Source organism: Piliocolobus tephrosceles, chromosome 19, assembly GCF_002776525.5.
Source record: "Piliocolobus tephrosceles isolate RC106 chromosome 19, ASM277652v3, whole genome shotgun sequence".
NCBI lineage: Eukaryota > Metazoa > Chordata > Mammalia > Primates > Cercopithecidae > Piliocolobus > Piliocolobus tephrosceles.
The window spans coordinates 1,519,860-1,540,503 of record NC_045452.1 but is presented as its reverse complement, the minus strand read 5'-3'; the positions used below and the strand labels follow the sequence as shown (position 1 = coordinate 1,540,503).

The 20,644-nt window shown below is 43.1% G+C and overlaps 2 protein-coding genes and 2 pseudogenes across 2 annotated transcripts in view; 2 read left to right on the top strand and 2 right to left on the bottom strand.

The window, feature by feature from the left end:
- MICAL3 (microtubule associated monooxygenase, calponin and LIM domain containing 3) overlaps positions 1–20,644 on the top strand; it is a 1,031,057-nt gene that overhangs the window by 526,948 nt on the left and 483,465 nt on the right. The gene's annotated exons all lie outside the window — the stretch shown is intronic.
- Positions 1–20,644, bottom strand: part of LOC111526405 (cat eye syndrome critical region protein 2) — a 193,565-nt gene that overhangs the window by 135,894 nt on the left and 37,027 nt on the right. The gene's annotated exons all lie outside the window — the stretch shown is intronic.
- LOC111526398 lies at positions 534–8,098 on the bottom strand (annotated as a pseudogene).
- LOC111526407 lies at positions 15,200–15,502 on the top strand (annotated as a pseudogene).

The window sequence follows — 20,644 nt, the reverse complement described above, 5'->3', positions numbered from 1 at the left end:
TGGCGTTTTCAAAGCAGTCTAGAAATCAGAGCTCACTGAGAGAAATGACAAGGGTCTGGGGATAATCCATGTTCAAGGCCTTATAATTAAATCTTCCCCCATTTCTGAATTCTTTATTTGGAATCTATCACAACCCAAAGGAGCTTCTGCCAAATGGTAGGAGATTACTGATGCTGCCTGAAATGGCCTATGCCCCCTAAATTTCCTTTGACTTTGTCACTAATATATCAACAGTTCCATTCCAACAAAGGATTACTGCTATGTACACCTCCTCTTCTCTGGTTTAAATTCTCCTTTCATAAATATTGATACTTGCTCAAGGAGAGCTGTAAATACATCCAATTTCTTTTCTTTTTATCCACCGCTCTACAACTCTGCTTGGCTACAAAATCTAGGACTCACAGAGCAACAGCAGCAATGGTCAGAAGATAAGGGCCAGTTCCAATGCAAGAACTCTCTAAAGTTCAATGGCCACAATTTTTTTTAACCACCTCATCTGCCATGACTTTTTTATTTTCTCATTATCTTGCCAATTATTTCTTTCGAAACTCAATCCTCTGAGCTACATTCTGAGCACCAAATTTTTTGACCAGTGCCTCCCTGCTATCCTCGTCATCTTTCTGCAAATCTATGTCATCTTGCTGGGACCAAATGGGTTATCCATCAGCTGTGACTGGATGCTAGGAAGGAGGAAGCAGCCTTCAGCTCACCATCACTACTTAGGAAGGCCTGTGTAACTGTGGATAGATCCAAGTTAAACTTCTCCATTAACTGCGGAATGATCATAATGGCAGCTCCCACCTCCGGTGGAGAAACTGTTTCTTCTTCTTCCTGATCAGGCTGTGTTTCTGAGTCTTCCTCGGGCGTGGGGAATCATCATCACACATTGTTCGGTGTATTTCAGAATCAGGGCTCTCATCCACCACCACCTCCTCCAACTCCTGGGTGGCTTCTGCAAGCATCTTTTCCACCGCTCCTTCGCTCTCCTGGATTTCTTCCTTCACAGGCTCTTCTTCAGGCCAGTCTGGAGTTCTCTCTCTCTCTGGTTGCAGTTATCCGCGGCCCAGCGGCCCGCTCCTGTCTTCCGCTGGAGCTTCCGGGAGGAGGCGCGTCCCGGGCGCCTCCTGGCAAGCGCTGGTGCCCCTGGCCCCGCCACCAGGGCTGCGTGGGCGAGCTCTCCATAAGGCGCTGCTAGGGACAGAGCTGGCGAGCAGGCATTTTCCCTCACGTTGGTCAGGACGGCCAGGTCATCCGTGTCAGGGAAGGCGCCTCCGTGGCGCCCTTGGCCAGGCCCTCGGCTTTGCCTCCCAGCAGTGTCCCCTGGGGCCAGGCGGGGCCCAGCCAACAGGCTCCACCTCCAGCCTCTTCCTGCCCTGCGCTCCACCAGTCCAGATGCGCCCTGTGGAGATGAAGTGGCCCAAGGCTTCCGCCCGTACCTCCCAGGCTCCTGGACCGACCATGCGGCCACCCTGCAGGATGAGCTGGGCCGGGCTGGGCCCCACGTGGAAGGACACGAACTGCCCTCCTCCCTCTCTCAAACAGAGTCCAGGAATGGATGGGTCCACTGGGATCTCTGCCCAAATCCATCGCCTCTGCCATGTTTGAAGCCGGACACTAGAGGAGCTGCCCCTCACGAGTGCCTGGCACACAGCACGACTGACCTAACCTCATTTTTATATAGCTCATCTGGAGACCAGAAAGACTAAACAATACTTAGTTACATGGTTGCACAGCTCACAGCTAATTATAACAGAAACAGAAAACTATTAGGAAAGTGTATGTGGAAGGATGCAAGTAAAAGGGAGTTGGTTTCTGACATGAGGCGCAATAGAAACCTCCCTTTCCCAGTATTTAACTGTGGGGCAGCTACAGTTCCAGGCAAAGACATACACAGCTCAAGAGTACGAAAATGAACCACTAGGCTACACCGCAGGGCAGGAACACACAGGCTTGAGGATGCACAATTACTGGGACTAGGTAAAAGTATATCCCATACATTAGCCTGGGAAGGACAAGACAGACTGCATATGGTATGAATCCACTTATTTTCCAGGACAGACAAATTTATCCGTAGTGAGAGTAATCAGATCAGCCACTGCCTGGGGCAGGGTATGTGTGGTGGGCCAGATTTGACTGCACAGGCCATGAGAGAACTTTTTTGGGGAATGAAAATGATTTATATTTTTTGGGGGGTGGTGGTTATACACTTGTACACAGTTGTCAAAACTCAACTGTATACTTAAAATCTGTGTAATTAATTGTATACAAATCATACCTCAAAGATTATTGGTTTGTGTGTGTGTGTGTGTGTGTGTTTTTAAGGATAAGAAGTATAATATGTTCTATCAAGATGCTTCTCAAAAGCAGAAAATTTAAAATTAAGGGCCGGGCACAGTGACTCCTACCTGTAATATCAGCACTTTTGTAGGCCGAGTCAGGTCGATGACTTGAAGTCAGGAGTTCAGGACCAGCCTGACCAACCAGAGTCAGGTGAAATCCTGTCTCTACTAAAAATACAAAAAATTAGCTGGGCATGGTGGCACGTGTCTATAGTCTCAGCTACTAGGGAGGCTGAGGCATGAGAATCCCTTGAACCCAGGAGGCAGAGGTTGCAGTGAGCCAAGATCACGCTACTGTACTCCAGCCTGGGTGAAAAACAAGGGTCTGTCTCAAAAAAATACAAAAATAAGAGGCCAGGCTGGGTGTTGTGGAATGCCGCCTATAGTACCAGCTACTCGTGTGAATAGCTTGAGGCCAGGAGTTGGAGGGCAGCCTGGGGCAACATAGCGAGATCTCGTATCAATTTAAAAAAAATTTTTTTTCAGGCCACAAGCAGTAAACAGTAGTAAACTCCACTATATGGAAATCTCAGCTATCCAGAAGATCTGCTTCCAAGTAAATTCCAGAGAGCCACAATTTTACAATTTTACTTTTCATCCTAAGCAGAAATAGTAGCAATAACACTTTTAACCTAATTATTTTTTCCTCTCTTTTTACAAGTCTTGTCAAAACCAGACAGTGATTAATATTACTTTCACTAAGTACAGCTTTTTAAGTTGTTATAAAGATAGTGCCAGTCAATGGTTGTGGTAGGCCTACATTTAAATTTATCTAATGCCATTTCTATTCAGATGCCTACAACAGAAACTTGGGAAAAGCATGGAGTAAAGCCAATCAAAAAATAAGTTTCTTCAAGAACTAGCAAGGTACATCTACCACTGTATGTGATAAAGTTAAATTCTTAAAAGACTTTTTTAAAGTCCCTTTGACGTTAAAAAAAAAAAAACCTCGAATCTGACAACAACGTCAGTGTGATATACGTATCAAGAGACTTTAAAAAGATTCATACCGTGACACTTTTAAGGAGTTACTATATGGATATAATCATAAATGCGCACATTTGGTATCCAATGGTGCTTTATTTATTTAAAAAGAAAACAAGTAGGCTGGGTGTGGTGGCTCACACTTGTAATCCCAGCACTTTGGGAGGCCGAGCTGGGTGGATCGTGAGGTAAGGAGTTCGAGACCAGCCTGGCCAACACAGTGAAACCCTGTCTCTACTAAAATTACAAAAATTAGCTGGGTGTCGTGGTGGGCGCCTGTAATCCCAGCTACTCGGGAGGTTGAGGCAGGAGAATCACTTGAACCCAGGAGGCGGAGGTTGCAGTGAGCCGAGATTGTGCCACTGCACTCTAGCCTGGGCGACTGAGCTAGACTCTGTCTCAAAAAAAAAAAAAAAAAAAAAAAGACAAAAAAGAAAAAAAGTAAAGCTAGTGACACAATCTAAGGTTCCAAGTGGGAAGAATCATGATCCATCTATAACAGTATGATCAATGCCAGGTGTGGTGGCTCACGCCTGTAATCCCAGCAGTTTGGGGGACTGAGGCAGGCAGATCACTTGAAGCCAGGGGTTCCAGACCAGCTCGGCTAACATCATGAAACCGTGTCTCTACTAAAAATACAAAAATTAGTTGGGCATGATGGCAGGTGCCTGTAATCCCAGCTACTAGGGAGGCTGAGGCACAAGAATTGCTTGAACCCACCAAGACGGTGCCACTGTACTCCACTGTACTCCAGTCTGGGCCACCAGAGCAAGACTCTGTCTCAAAATAGCAACATAATAATAATAGTATGATCAAGATTTGAACTCCCATAGCCTAGACTGTGGGACCAAAATCCTCACCAACATATCCTATTTAGTTTTACCCATTTTATCATTCAGAGCATTAATGAGGACGATGCAATTTGTCAGTATCTGAGGGCAAAGGAAACAAATACAAAAAAAGGTCAGCAACAATAAAGGTACAGCAAAAAAAAACAAACAAACCTAAAAGTAGATATATATTCCATCTTCTTGACTCACAAAGCAAAAAGATATTCTAAATTCCATATTAGTAATCATTTTAAGGAAGTGATAAATATAAATCACTGCTCCTTTTTTCATGTCTCTAGCTTACCTTTTAACTCTATATGTGTTAACATATTTTATAAGCGATCTGTCACTATTTAGAGAGTCATATTCAAAGGTTCCCTTTAAGTTACCTCACTAAGTAAGGCACCCAACTCCCTTCACATTGACTGCTGACTTCATGTTGTCACCATTTTATTCTAACACAAAAATAGGAAGGGCCTGGAAACATGAATGACAATCCTGAAAACAGTTTCTTCCCAGAAATCATGACTGTACTGGGAAACGTGGATCTCTGGATTTGGTGATGAGCCCTCAATGAACAAAAAATGAAATCTAAGAGGAAGGTGAATGAACAAAAAATTAAATCTAAGAGGAAGGTGTGTTCCAGCAGATGCTACACAATGGACCAAGACTGACTGATGGACTGATGAACAAACAACAGAGAGATAAAAGTTTCAAATTATTTGTAGATGAAAGTAAAGAACAGATAAGCCGAAATTGCTGAAACCAACATTTTGAAGTTCCAATTTCTGACCCACTTACAAACACAAACCTTCCATTTCATGACAATAGCCTAAGGCAAAAGTAAGAATAGGTGCTGGTCCAACCAGGCCCAGATTTGGGTTTTCTGGACTGTTGGAGGCTTCCCTACACTACTTTAAGACATCTTCCCACTTTATCCTACGCATGGTGTAAATACCAACTGTAAAAGGCACAGTAATTTAAATGAACTATTAAAAAACAGTAGGCCAGACATCGTGGCTCATGCCTGTAATCCCAGCACTTTGGGAGGCCAAGGCAGGAAGATTGCTTGAGCCCAGGAGTTTGAGACCAGTTTGGGCAACATGGCGAAACTTCATCTCTACAAAAAAATACAAAATTTAGCCAGGCAAGGTGGCGCACCCCCCGTCTGTGACCCCAGCTACTTGGGAGGCTAAGGTGGAAGGATGGCTTGAGCCTGGGAGGTGGAGGTTGCAGTGAACTGAGATTGTGCCACTGCATTCCAGCCTGGGCGACAGAGACCCTGTCTCAAGAAGAAGAAAGAAGGAAGAAGAACAAAGAAGGAGAAGAAGAGAAACCTCATTTCAGTTGAAAAAATAAAGAAAAGTCAATAACCGAGACTACAGAACATATGTCTGTTAACAGGTAAGGTTCATATTCATTCATGTAATAACTTTATAGTACCTGCCGCTAGGCACTGAAGGCGCCAACACCAATGCCTTGTAAGTGAATTAACCATTCATCTTACACATATTCCTATGCCCCAAGTAAGAGACAATTTAGTAAAAATGCATATCATATATTTTACACTGTCTAAAATTGATTCTCACTTTATAAACCACACCTCAGAAATTAATCACTGGAGACAAACAGATGCCCTAAACATGTAAGCATGCCCCCAACAGGTACATCACTAAGAAAGGCTCAAGATAAATCACACACAGGCTTTGGGGGGTACTAGCTATAATCCACTCCCACTGCCCCCAACGCCTCACCCCAACCATTTTTCTCCCGTCCTAGAGAGCATGTGAAAATATGAGAATATTACAAAAATAACTTTGCATCTACTCTTTTTAGGTATATAATTTGCCAACTTAGGGAATTCACAATCAGTAATAAAGTACCTGCAATACACTTTAAAACTTTGTCAACACTGAGAATCTCTGTCTCCTAGGGATCTAGAGTGATTAATAATCCTCCTTCTGCCAGGTGTGGTGGCTCACACCTGTAATCCCAGCACTTTGGGAGGCTAAGGCAGGCGGATCACCAGGTCAGGAGATGGAGACCATCCTGGCTAACACAGTGAAACCCCGTCTCTGCTAAAAATACAAAAAGTTAGCTGGGCGTGGTGGCAGGCGCCTGTAGTCCCAGCTACTTGGGAGGCTGAGGCAGGAGAATGGTGTGAACCTGGGAGGCGGAGCTAGCAGTGAGCAGAGATCGCACCACTGCACTGCAGCCTGGGCGACAGAGTGAGACTCCTCCGTCTCAAAACCTAACAATAATAATCCTCCTTCCACGTGCACATGAAATTTGGACTATCTTTAGACCACATATCTAGCTTACAGAACAGTCTGGCGAGCAGGCCCCAGATGTCATACTGAATACCAAACGAAAGACGACAGGTGGAGTCCTGCAGTGAAGGACTCTCAACCTCTTGTCCCTGATGCTAAGATCCCCAGGTCTGAACAATGTTAATGGAGCCCGCAAGCCAGGCAGCAGCAGAAATAGTGAGCTTAAGGAAGTGAGGTAATCACGGCCGAGACACAGCAATATACTAAGAATGTGCCTCAAAACAATTAAAAGCAACTGAAACGGACCGACTCCAGATCTTATAGGGTATTTGCTTGGAAACAAAAGAAATCCTGCAAAGGAGTATGTGGTGCCCTCTGATGCTGTCAGTACCCTGTTTTCCTCCACACTCTCCAAGGTTAGAACCATCACTCCGCTTTCTTCGCTTTCCTCTGTGTTTTTCCCACAAGAATACTTTTCTGATACTGCTCCCCTTATGGGAGGTTCATACCCCATCAGATAACCCTCATACACCACCAGCCTCCTCACTGACTCCAGGGAGGCCAAAGGCTCTGCAAAAGGAGTATTCCCAACAAGGCCAAAGAAAGGCGTGTGCGCCCCAAGAGAGGGTGCAGGAGAGGGCCAGGCACTCTCAACCTCAGACCAGTTTTAAACAGGATGTCAGGCATCTCCTGAGGAAAACTTAACTATGTCTAATCAGAAGTCCGACTGCAGCCTAGCTGCAAAAAAAGCAGCAGCATCCTCCTCAAAGAACAAAATGTGGAGGCACAGATACATAGACTGGTCGCACCCACACTGCCACGAGAAAGGAAAGGAAAGGCTCTGCACGATGCCTCCCAAGGAGGTGGTCATGGTTCCATCCCCCTCACCCAGAAGGCTGCCCGCCACCTGTCTCCACACAAAGACACAATACAAGGCGGATGGAGACTCAAGAATGGCTTCAAAGAGCTTTCCAGGCAGGCTGAGGGACAGTTTCCTCAACCTCCAAAGTCCTAATTTTCCTTCAGCAGAGTCTCTGGAAAGGGGGTTCTCTACCTGGTCTCTGACCCCATAGCAACATCCTGCCATCACTTACCTCTGGTGAAGGTAGGAGGGCAGAAACAGCCCTCATCTCTCCCCACAATGTGAAAATCAGCAAATGCTACCGAATTAGGAACTGGGAGCCAAAGGCCTCTTTAGCCCTAAGAATGGGAGCCAAGCCAAACCCAGGCCTGCTTTTGGCACACAAAGTAGTTAAGAGTGTGGGGGTGGGGCAGGGAATGAACAAGGAAAGAGCTAGAAACTGAAAATGACACGCAACTGTAAGCAGCAGGATGACTTTACCAACTGGACTGAATCACATCAAGAGTCAATGGGGACAATTTCTATTACTGTATTTTGGGGAACCAGACTCAACAAATAGAAATGACCCTTCCCCAGTCTTTTCTAGTTATAATAAACACAACTGTAGCCACAGCTATGGATCACTGTTTATTTAACATGCAGAAGAAACAAGGCAAGTTTTGAGAATATTAGCCACGACACTACTAATGGCCAGAATACTGACCATTAGAATATTTTAGAAATTTACTAGTACATGACTTTGAGATTACACATTTCACTATAAAGTTACATCCTAAGGAAAGAGTCATGTATACACTTACACAGAGATGTCATCTTAGCACTGTTAGTCCATTTAAGATTGGAAAAAACCCTGACGTCCGACAACAGGCAATACATGACAGCATGGCCATATCTGAATTACAGTGACATTAGATCTACATATTAACATGAAAAACATTTATTATATATTACCTTTAAAAAGCCATAAAAATGTATATCATGTATTGATACATTTTACATGTATCTGTATATATACATAGGTAGACCTATATAGGCTCAAAGTAATTATAATTATTTTCTTCTTTTTGCTTATCTCAATTTCCTAAAATGTTTATAATAATTTTTTTTGAAAGAGAAAGGTACTGTTTTAAATTTTGACATTTATGTAACATATTTTAATAAAAAACAAAAACAAGGACCAAGGTGCCAAGGGTCTGGATTTTACTAAATAAATGGTAAGATAGGTCCTATATTAAGGACCTGCCTAACCCAAGTCTTGAGTTCTTCCCATCGTGTATCTTATGTCTAACATTTCCAAGTCTATCCGACCCAGCCTGATAATTACTTTCAGTGAAACCCAGCTTGCACATCCCAGGTCCATTACATCACATTCTTGCACTCAAGGGAGGCCCAGATGGATCTTTCACACTGGATTGGACAGCAGGAACTGATGGACTCGTTCCAAAGTGCTAAGCCACCATCTGCAGCCTTCTGTTAATTTTCTCCATCTCATCTGTCCCATTCCCAATTCTTTGTACATACCCATTGCACAAGTAATCAAGATTTGTCCTCCAGGTGTCTCTTCCCATAAGGCAGGTAGAAATATAATATTAAATTGAATTATTTTCAACTAAAGCAATGCCTTCACATGACTCTCAATCCAAAAACATTACTCTGTGCCTAATGCTAAAGGCCATGCAAACTACTAAAAGAGCATAATATAATACATGGTCAGCATGACAAAGAACTTAAGAATCCAACTGATAAAACAGAACTCGTAAATGTGAAACAATGAGAAAATGATTAAGTCTTGGGCTTCCTATTAACTGCTAGGCTTGGCTCTACTGGTTCTAATCCCAATTCAACTCACTACCTATTATATGACCTTAGGCAACATCCTCAACTGTAAAACTATGAGTTAAACTTAAATTATCTCTAACATCCTTTCCAGCCTTTACCTTCTGTAGTTCTAGAAACAATGAATCAGAGAAAAGAAAGACAAATGTGGGCTTCTAGAATGTGTTATAAATTACCTATGCAGAGACAACCACCAAGTGAATCTGGCAAGGAAAAAAATTTCTAGTCAATTAAAGCTTGTTTTGGCCGGGCTCAGTGGCTCATGCCTGTAATCCCCAGCACTTTGGGAAGAAGAGGCGGGCAGATCACAAGGCCGGGAGTTCGAGACCATCCTGACCAACATAGTGAAACCTCATCTCTGCTAAAAATACAAAAATTATTTGGGTGTGGTGGCATGCATCTGTAGGCCCAGCTACTCGGGAGGCTGAGGCAAGAGAATCGTTTGAATTCGGGAGGTGGAGGCCGCAGTGAGCTGAGACTATGCCACTGCACTCCAGCCTGGGTGACAGAGGAAGAATCTGCTTCCCAAAAAAAAAAAAAAAAAAAAGGCTTGTTTTTATTATACAAATGGGGGGTCAGAAAGTAAATGAAAGAAAAGTATACCATTCTCCACCCATTAGAAAAATCCTGACAAGGCTTAAACGCTATGTAAACAAATCTACTAGTAGAGAGGAGCAGTGACAACAAAAAAAATAGTGAAGGGCTGGGCACAGTGGTTCATGCCTGTAATCCCAGCACTTTGGGAGGCCAAGGCGGGCAGACCACTTGAGGTCAGGAGTTCAAGACCAGCCTGGCCAACACGGTCAAACCCCGTCTCTACTAAAAATGCAAAAATTAGCCAGGCATGGTGGCATGTGCCTGTAATTCCAGCTACTCGGGAGGCTGAGGCGTGAGAATCGCTTGAACCTGGCAGGTAGAGGTTGCAGTGAGCCAAGATCCTGCCACTGCACTCCAGCCTGGGCAACAGAGCAAGACTCTGTCTCAAAAAAATAAAAATAAAAATAAAAAAATAGCAGACAGCAAACACTTGATCGAGTATGTGTGAAGCTCTTTACTAGACACAGTTCAGAATACAAATATGGATAAAAGTCCCTACTTTTGGAAATTTTATTTCATTTATTCATTCATTCATTCACTCAGAAAATATTTATTGAATACATCTACTATGTATAGGACAATTCTAGGTAATGTAATACAAGAATGCATAGGATAGAGAAGATCTCTGCTCTGATATAACTCACATTCTTAGGGAGAAAACAGACTAAAGTAAACCAAAAAGGTAACCCCAGAAGAAGGAAGCAGAAAAGAGTTAAATATGACAGAGATTGACTGGGTTGGGAAGAGAAGCGAGGGCACACTTTTCACTGGGTGACCATGAACACAGAATGTTAATAATCACTGACACTGGGTGACAGGAATTCACTGTGTTACTCTCTTTATAAAACTTACTTAAAATTAGGCCAGGTGCGGTGGCTCACACCTGTAATCCCAGCACTTTGGGAGGCCGAGGCAGGTGGATCACGAGGTCAAGAGATTGAGACCATCCTGGCCAACGTGGTGAAACCCCATCGTTACTAAAAACACAAAAATTAGCTGGGTGTTGTGGGAGGCAGGTAGATCACGAGGTCAAAAGATCGAGACCATCCTGGTCAACATGGTAAAACCCCGTCTCTACTAAAAACACAAAAATTAGCTGGGTGTGGTGGCGGGTGCCTGTAGTCCCAGCTACTCAGGAAGCTGAGGTACGAGAATCGCTTGAACCTGGGAGGTGGAGGTTGCAGTGAGCTGAGATCATGCCACTGCACTCCAGCTGGGCGACAGTGAGACTCCGTCTCAAACAAACAAACAAACAAACAAACAAACAAAAAACACCTATTTGGAATTAATAAAATAGAACAAGCTATAGATAGGCTGATTAGGGCATGTTTCATTCACTGAGATGACATCTGAGCTGAGAGCTGGAAACCATGAGCAGGTGCAAAGCCCCTAAGAAGTTCAGAGTCTTTATGAGAAGGAAAGAAAGCTGATGAGCTAAAAAGCTAGGAGAGAATGGTACGAGGCAAGGAAGGCAGAAGATGCAGAAAGTTTCTGTGGGCCCGCTAAGCAATGGTAAGGGATTTAGACTATTCTTAAATGCAAGAGAAAGCCACTGGAGGGTTTTACACAACAATGGGAAGAGAGCAAGATACTATGCTTGCTTTTGTTTTATGAATACAAGGTAGGTGCTAAATCAGGTAACCCAAAATATATTTATGTTTAGCTATGGGAGGAACTAACATGTTGGTGGCATCTTTACCTCGCTAACTTTTTTTTTTTTTTTTTTTTTGAGGCGGAGTCTTGCTCTGTCGCCGGACTGGAGTGCAGTGGCCGGATCTCAGCTCACTGCAAGCTCCGCCTCCCGGGTTTACGCCATTCTCCTGCCTCAGCCTCCCGAGTAGCTGAGACTACAGGCGCCTGCCACCTGGCCCAGCTAGTTTTTGTATTTTTAGTAGAGACGGGGTTTCATCGTGTTAGCCAGGATGGTCTCGATCTCCTGACCTCGTGATCCGCCCGTCTCGGCCTCCCAAAGTGCTGGGATTACAGGCTTGAGCCACTGCGCCCGGCCCTCGCTAACCTTTTATCTGAACTGATAGTAACATTAACTTCTCATTCCCAGCAACAACCAATCCAAAGACACTAATGCAGGACCTGGAATGGTGCTTCAGAAACATCTTGGGTGAGAAAGCAATCAGTGTAGGCTTAAAAATGTTGTTACAGATGTCCAACAAAAATGCTGAGCAAACAACATGTGGGCTAGAATTTCAGACTTTAAAGATCTTACTTAGAAAAAAATGGCATTCTGGCTACCATGACAGCTGCCACATAAATGAAAAGGAAACTGAGGCATACAACAGATGAATGACTTGCCCAATCACACCGCTAGTAAGAGGAAGAATGGAGACACAGGGATGTGAAGTCCAGTCTGCTGACTTCCTGACCAGTGTTCTTTCCAGAGCACCACAAAGAAGCAAACATAAAAATCATTTAGAATCCAGAGACAGAAAGCAGACGAGTAGATGCCGGGGGCTGAGGGATGAGGGGGCCGGGGGGAGGGGGAGTAGAGGGTCTCTCTTTTTGAGGTGATAAAAACGTCTTGGAACTGGATAGAAACGACAGCTGCACGACATATTGAATTCACTCAATGTGACTGAATCGTACACTTTAAAATGGTTAACAATTAATTTTACGTTATGTAAATTTTGCCCCAATTTAACAAATGAACTTGAAAAAATAAAAATAATAACTTAGAGGGGATCACCCACAACTGATGACAAGATATCAGTCACCAAAGGTACAGTTTTGGACACCCACGTTCTAATCAAAACTCAAGAAAAGCTGGCTTCAGACCAGGGTTTCTCAATCTCAGCCGTACTGACATTTTGGACTAGATGATTTTTGTTGCTGTTCTGAAGAGCTGTCTTATGCACTGTGGGCTATGTGACAATATTCCTGACCTCTACCCACACCCCTCCTCCCCCTGAGTTGTGGCAACCAAAACTGTCTCCAGACACTGCCAAAGTCCTCTAAGGGGCAAATCACCCCGTCGAGAACCACTGTCAGACAAAGTGCCTAACTTTTCCTATCTTAATTTCCTCAATCATCCACCCAAAACCTGAGGGTAAAATAAGGCCCTCTATTCACGGCCTCTTTTTTTTTTTTTTGGTGGAGGGGAGAGCTTCACTCTATTGCCTAGGCTGGTGTGCAGTGGTGTGATCTCAGCTCACTGCAACCTCCGCCTCCCAGCTTCAAGCAATTCTCATGCCTCAGCCTCCCCGGTAGCTGGGATTACACGCGCCTGCCACCGTGCCTGGCGAATTTTGTGTTTTTAGTAGAGATAGGGTTTCACCATGTTGACCAGGGTGGTCTCAAACTCCTGACCACAGGTGATCCGTGCACCTCGGCCTCCCAAAGTGCTGGGATTACAGGCGTGAGCCACCACACCCGGCCTCTTTCGATTGTAGCCCAGTACTCTCTTTCACCTGCCTTGCTCTATATCTCACTAGGCTGACGCGAGCTTATATTGAAATAACTAGGGAAACGATTTTACACCGAAAGATCCTTAAAACAACAACAACAACAAACTCCTCAAAGACAGTAAGTGGCTATGAAGAGAGTTATTCTTAAATTTCTATCCAAAGAAAGTATTGGTATAAAAGCTTTCCATTAAGCTTTAAGAACATGGCTAATAAACTAATACTCAAGTTGTCAAAGGACTGTAGTTTCTGAATCTGCATTTTTTGTTTGATTTGTACTTAAATGCTTCTTATACAAGGTGCTTCCCTTTGAAACTGACTGACACATCTGCTTGTTTACCTCACCAGTGTTCAAGAAGGATTTTAGGTTCCTCTATTTTCACACGAGAATACCCCAGGCATGTCAGGCAGTAAAGGGTTAATTTAATTAGTTCTGTGTATGCTCAAAGAATTACAAGCAACTTCATTTAATTATTAAGCAGCCAATCAGGTAATCTCTGTGGTTGATTAGTGCACTAATGAAATAATGTCTTCCAGTTCAAAGCTGTCATTCCAATCAGGAGACAGCTCTTCAGCTAGAAGAAAGAGCTGGCAGGATTTCCAGACTCACGCTAAGAATTTGGGGAAGGGAAATGAATCATTTCATATTTCACCCCATTGTATTAAAAGATAAAGAAGTTTGTGAACTGACATTTATAAGATACTCTAGCCAAGAATAGCAGAATGCACATTCTTTCCTTTTCTTTTCTTTTGGAGGGAGGGCTGGGGGGAGGAGCAGAGTCCTGTTTTGTCACCCAGGCTGGAGGGCAGTGGTATCATCTCGACTCACTGCAACCTCCACCTCCTAGGTTCAAGTGATTCTCATGAATCAGCCTCCCCAGTAGCTGGGATTACAGGCATGCGCCACCACGCCTGGCAAATTTTTGCATTTTTTTAGTAGACAGGGTTTCGTCATGTTGGCCAGGCTGGTCTCGAACTCCTGACTTCAGGTGGTCCTCCTGCCTCAGCTTCCCAAAGTGCTGGGATTACAGGCATGAGCCACCATGCCCGGCCCTACACATTCTTTTCAAGTGAACATGAAACGTTTACCAAGAGACACCATATTCTGGCCCATAAAACAAGTATCAATACATTTAAAAGGATGCAAGTCATACAAAATATGTTGTCTGACTAAAGTGGGGTAAATTAGATATCATTAATAGAAAGCTCTCTGGAAAATTTCCAAATATCTGAAAACTAATATTCTTCACACTTCTAATAACTAATACACTTCTAATATACTCATATTTCTAAATAACCCATGGTTGCAGGAAAAAAATCGAAAGGGAAAAGGGGAAGATCCGAATGCTTTTTCTCTAAGATGAGGAACAAGACCAGGATGTCTACTCTGGCCCCTACATTTTATGGTTGGCTCTAGACAGTGCAATAAGGTAAGAAAAAGAAGTGGCCTCCACATTGCAAAAAAATGCACAATTATCTTTATTTACAAACAACATGATCATCTATGCAGAAAATCCAATGGAATCTACAAACAGGCTGCTAAAAGATTTGAGTTTAAGAAGGTTACAGATACAAGAGTAATATACAAAACTCAATGCTATTTCTATATACTAGCAAATAATCGAAAACTTTTTTTCTTTTTTGAGACAGAGTCTCGCTGTTTTGCCCAGGCTGGAGTGCCATGGCACAACCTCCGCTCACAGCAATCTCCACCTCCCAGGTTCAAAAGGTTCTCCTGCCTCAGCCTCCTGAGTAGCTGGGATTACAGGTGCCCGCCACCACGCCCAGCTAATTTTTTGTATTTTTTTTTAGTAGAGATGGGGTTTCACTATTTTGGCCAGGCTGGTCTTGAACTCCTGACCTCAGGTGATCCACCTGCCTCAGCCTCCCAAAGTGCTGGGATTACAGGTGTGAGTCACCGTGCCTGGCCGAAAACTTGTAAAAATATATAACAGCGAGCTCGGGCAGCGGGAGGAGTGGCAGCGGCCAGGCAGCCCAGTTTTGCGAAGGCTCTTGGCGCGCCGTGGCCCGCAGGCACCTGGCACGTGCCTTCCCCGCCGCCAGGATGCCCAAGAGGAAGGTCAGCTCTGCCGAAGGGGCCGCCAAGGAAGAGCCCAAGAGGAGATCGGCACGGTTGTCAGCTAACCCTCCTGCAAAAGTGGAAGCAAAGGCGAAAAAGGCAGCAGTGAAGGATAAATCTTCAGAGAAAAAAGTGCAAACAAAAGGGAAAAGGGGAGCAAAGGGAAAACAGGCCGAAGTGGCTAACCAAGAAACCAAAGAAGATTTACCTGCAGAAAATGGGGAAATGAAAACTGAGGAGAGTCCAGCCTCTAATGAAGCAGGAGAGAAAGAAGCCAAGTCTGACTAACACCATATACCATGTCTTACCAGTGGTCCCGGTCTCCCTTGTACAATCCAGAGGAATATTTTTATCAACTATTTTGTAAATGCAAGTTTTTCAGTAGCACTAGAAACATTTTTAAGAAGGAGGGAATCCCACCTCATCCCATTTTTTAAGTGTAAATGCTTTTTTTTTTAAGACGTGAAATCATTTGCTGGTTTATTTTTTGGTACAACCAGAAAATAGTGTGGGATATTGAATTATGGGAGGCTCTGACTGTCTCGGGTGCCAGCTTAACATTCCACAGATGGGGGGTTAGTTTTTATATACTATAATACAAAGCATATTAAATGGCAATATGGAGTCAGTCCTGCATTTAATGTCTTGAATATTTTAAATTACTTCTATTCCCATGTTGTTTTTTAGTAGAATTGTTTCTTACAGAAAACCACTCCTTGATCATGGTGCTCCCTGTCAGAATTTTGTGCACTCTGTAACATCTTTGGTTGTGGCAGTCCTGTTTTCCTAATAACTTTGTTACCGTGCTGTGAAAGATTACAGATTTGAATATGTAGTATACATGCTATTCAGCTGTGAACTGGTGGGCCATGTGTAACAGCTGACCAACATGTGAAGATACTGGTACTTGATAGCCTCTGAAGGAAAATTTGCTTCCAAATCTTAAGCTGGAAAGTCACTGGAGTAACTTTAAAAAAGGATTACAATACATGGCTTTTTAGAATTTCGTTACATAGGTTAAGAATTGTGTACAAATTGAAATGTCTGTACTGTTCCTCAACCAATAAAATCTCAATTATGAAAAAAATGTGTTAACAGCATCAAAAAGAATGAAGTATTCTGGGATAAATCTGACAAAAGATGGGAGATACCTAAAGAGTTGAGAATTTGAATATAAAATTTTTCTGTCAGAAATCAAAGAAAACCTAGAGAGGGAGACAGGTACCATCATCACAGGTCAGAAGACTCAATAGTGTTAAGAGGCCCATTTTCTATAAATGGACCTAGATATTCAATACAACTGCAATCTAAATGCTAGCAGGCTTTTTTTGTAGAAACTGATAAACTAATTCTAAAATTCATATGGAAATATAAAAAATATAAAATAGCCAAAGCAACTTTGAAAATGAACAAAGTGAGAGGACTAACATTATTTGATTTCACGACTTATTAAAAGCTACACTAATTAAGCTACTGTGATATTGTCTCAAAAACAGAACAGAGTGAACAATGACATAGAACAGAGTCCAGAAATGAACCCATATGTATATGGAAAACTGACTTGGGCAACTAATAAAGGACGGTCTTTTCTTTTTTTTTTTTTTTTTTGGCGGGGGCGGAGTCTCGCTCTGTCACCCAGGCTGGAGTGCAGTGGCACGATCTTGGCTCACTGCAACCTCCACCTTTTGGGTTCAAGCGATTCTTCTGCCTCGGCCTCCCAAGTAGCTGGGACTACAGATGCGCGATACCACGCCCGGCTAATTTTTGTATTTTTAGCAGAGACTGGGTTTCATCATATTGGCCAGGCTAGTCTCAAACTCCTGACCGTGTGATCCTCCCGACTCCACCTCCCAAAGTGCTAGGATTACAGGTGTGAGCCACTGTGCCCGGCCAGGATGGTCTTTTCTACAAATGCTCCTAAACACATGCCCCTTACCCACCCCCCAAAAATCCCCACGAACTTTGATCAGTACTTTACATCATATGCAAACATCAACTCAAAATGAAACACAGACTTAAATGGTAAATCTAAAACAATAAAACTTCTAAAAGAAAATGTAAGAAACAAAACCTTTGTGACCTTAGATTAGGAAAAAGCAAAACCAGAATACATAAACAGCTCAATAGACAAAGTCCAATTTTAAAATGTACAAAAGACCTTAACTAAAAGATCACCAAAGATATAAATAGCTAACACACACAGAAAAGGTGAACATTAGTGATGAGGGAGATGCAGATCAAAACCACATTAAAATAGCCCTTCGCCCCCACTAGTGAATAGTGATCATCAAAAGGACAGGCAATAACAAGTATTGATGACGTGAAAAAATCAGAGCCCCTTATTCACTACTGTTGAAAACAGAAATTGGTGTGTTTTCTTTGGAAAACAACTTTGCCAGTTTCTTTAGAAGTTAAAACATAACTCCAGTCCTACTCCTAAGTATTTGTCCAAGAAAAAAAAGAAAGCACACAAACACCTACAAGCAAATACATGCAGCTATTATCTATAATAGCCCCAAACAAAAACAATCCAAAAGCAAAAACAATCCAGCATCTGGTGAATGGATAAAAAACGGGTATAGCCAAACAATGGCAGTACCCAAAACAGAAAAAAAATGAGGACATGTCTAAAGGAGACCGGAGCCAGCCGGAAAGAATTCCCAATGGCCAAAGCTGAAACAATTTGAGCAGCTAAATAAACAGTATTAGATTCAAATCCAAAAGATAAGTATCAATGAGTCCAAATGGATGACAACAGACTTAAGGAGACATGCGATGTTAGGTGGAATGCAGGAACAAATCCTGAAATGAAAGATGGGGAAACTGTCACAATCTAAATAGTCTGAAGTTTAGTTCACAGTACTGCACGAATGTGAATGTCTTAGTTTTGACAAATTTACCATGATTATAAAAGATTAAACATTAGAAGAAGCTGGGTGGAGGGTTTATAGAAGGGATCAGCAAACTACAATCCAAGGGCCAAATCCAGCCTACCACCTGTTTTCATAAATAAAGTTTGACTGGAACGCATCCATTCATTTCCTCACTGTCTTATGGCAGCCTCTGCCCTACATCAGCACAGTAGTCCTAGGAAAGACCATTTGGTCTAAAATATTTATTATCTGGCTCTTCATGGGAAAAGTTTGCCAAGCCCTGATATACATGAAGTCTTTCTCTGTGCTGTCACTGTAACTATTCTTTAAATCTAAAATGATTCTAAAATAAATTTATTTTTTTAAAAAGTTAAAATGTTGGCCAGGTGCAGTGGCTCACGCCTGTAATCCCAGCACTTTGGGAGGCAGAGGCAGGCGGATTGCCTGAGCTCAGGAGTTCAAAACCAGCCGGGGCAACATGGAGAAATCCCATCTCTACTAAAAGTACAAGAAATTAGCCGGGCATGGTGGCGGGCACCTGTAATCCCAGCTACTCGGGAGGCTGAGGCAGGAGAATCACTTGAATCCGGGAGGCGGAGGTTGCAGTGAGCTGAGACTGTGCTACTGCACTCCAGCCTGGGCAAAACAGTGAGACTCTGTCTCACAAAAAAAAAGTTAAAATGTTGAGCTGGGTATGGTATTGAGCACCCATAGTCCCAGCTACTCAGGAGGCTGAAGGGGGAAGAGTGCTTGCACCCAGGAGCTCAAGGCCGGACTGGGCAACACAGTGAGACCCCATCGGTTAAAAAAAAAAAGTGGGGGGTTATATCTTCACCTACCATATGACCCAGTCATTCTACTTACAGGTACTTACCCAAGTGAAACGAAAGCATATGTCCAAAGAATGGTACACAAATTTTTGCCAATAGGTGAACTCAATAAACAAACTATATACTATCTATATATATGCATAAACTGGCATAGTACTCAACAATAAAAAGGAAATCAACTATTGGCACATGCTACAGAATGAATGAATTTCTATTTACACTGAGTAGAAGGAACAGGAACAACAACAAGAGAGTACATATCTCATGTAAAAGTCTAGGAAATGTAAACTAACATACAGTGACAGAAAGCAGATTGGGGGGTCACCCTGGGAGAAACACAGGCTGGGGTGAGACAGGAGGTAAAGAGATTACCAAGGGACACAAGGATAGCACACCCTCGCGTGGTGTAGGCGGACACGTTCATCTTGACTGCCGTGATGGTTTCACTAGTGTGTATATATATGTCAAAACTTGCCAAATTGTACACATAAATATTTGCGGTAGATTATGTCAGTTATACCTCAGTAAAGCTGTTTTTAAAAATAAGTTGCAAAAATATTCTTCTGGTCTTCTGATATCAAGCATTATGAAGAAACAGACGAATCCATAGACAAATCTCTTCAGCTACCAATTTCTGTCATCCGTCCCTCCTTAGCTCTGGAACACTCTTTCTTTAGGGGAGATGAAGATTCTGAATCATAGTCACACTTGTATTAGAAGTCTTCAGAAAATCCTGCAAGAATAAGACTCCCCTGGGGATCGGGCACGGTGGCTCACACCTGTAATCCCAGCACTTTGGAAGGCCAAGGCAGGAGAATCCCGAGCCCAGGAGTTCAAGATCAGTCTGAGCAACATAGTGAGATCCCATCTCTACCAAAAAAAAAAAAAAAGGTCAAAAAATTAACCAGCCACGGTGGCATGCGCCTGCAGTCCCAGCTACTAAGGAGGCTGAGGCCAAAGGATTGCTTGAGCCCACGAGGTTAAGGCTGCAGTGAGCAGAGATTATGCCACTGCACTCCAGCCTGCAACAGAGGCAGACCCTGTCTCAAAACAAACAAAAAAGACTCTCCTGGGATCCTGCCAACAAACTATACACAGGCAAGTGAGATCCCAGTTACCTGGATAAGCAGCAAGGTATTTACAGAACAAACCCTCTGACCTCCCTCTTCTCTGCCCTTCTCAGACTTTCTGTTTTTCCCCTAGCTCTTAAGCCCGGGAGTCAGAATGCAGTTCTACCATAAAACAAAGACTTCAGAAATGAAATGACTCACAAGAAAAAGGACATTTCTCAAGAGCCTACTAAGGATAAAGAGAGTTGAGAGGTGTGCCCAGCTTCTCTAACCCTTATTCAACACCCCGCAAGCATCTTCACGGAGTGACTTTGTACCTTGCTATCCATTCCAGACCTCCTCGTCTACTGCACACACCTCAGTGACTGGCTGCCACTAAGTTCTGCCCTTCCCAGATAGCTTTGTTTTTAAAATACAAACTCGTCTTCCTCAGTCACTTAATCTGACTTTGGCGTAACAGCTGAGGGTAATCCTAAAGATTACTTTGAAACTACAGGAAAGATAACGTAAATAAAACACTTAGATATAAAACATATTACCCAATACCTAAGTCACACTAAACGGTGTGCATTTTGGACACTGTCCCTGCAGTCAAAAGGAAGGAAAATGAGGAAACTAAGACTAACGGGGAAGCCGAATCTGCACTTCAGATTTTTT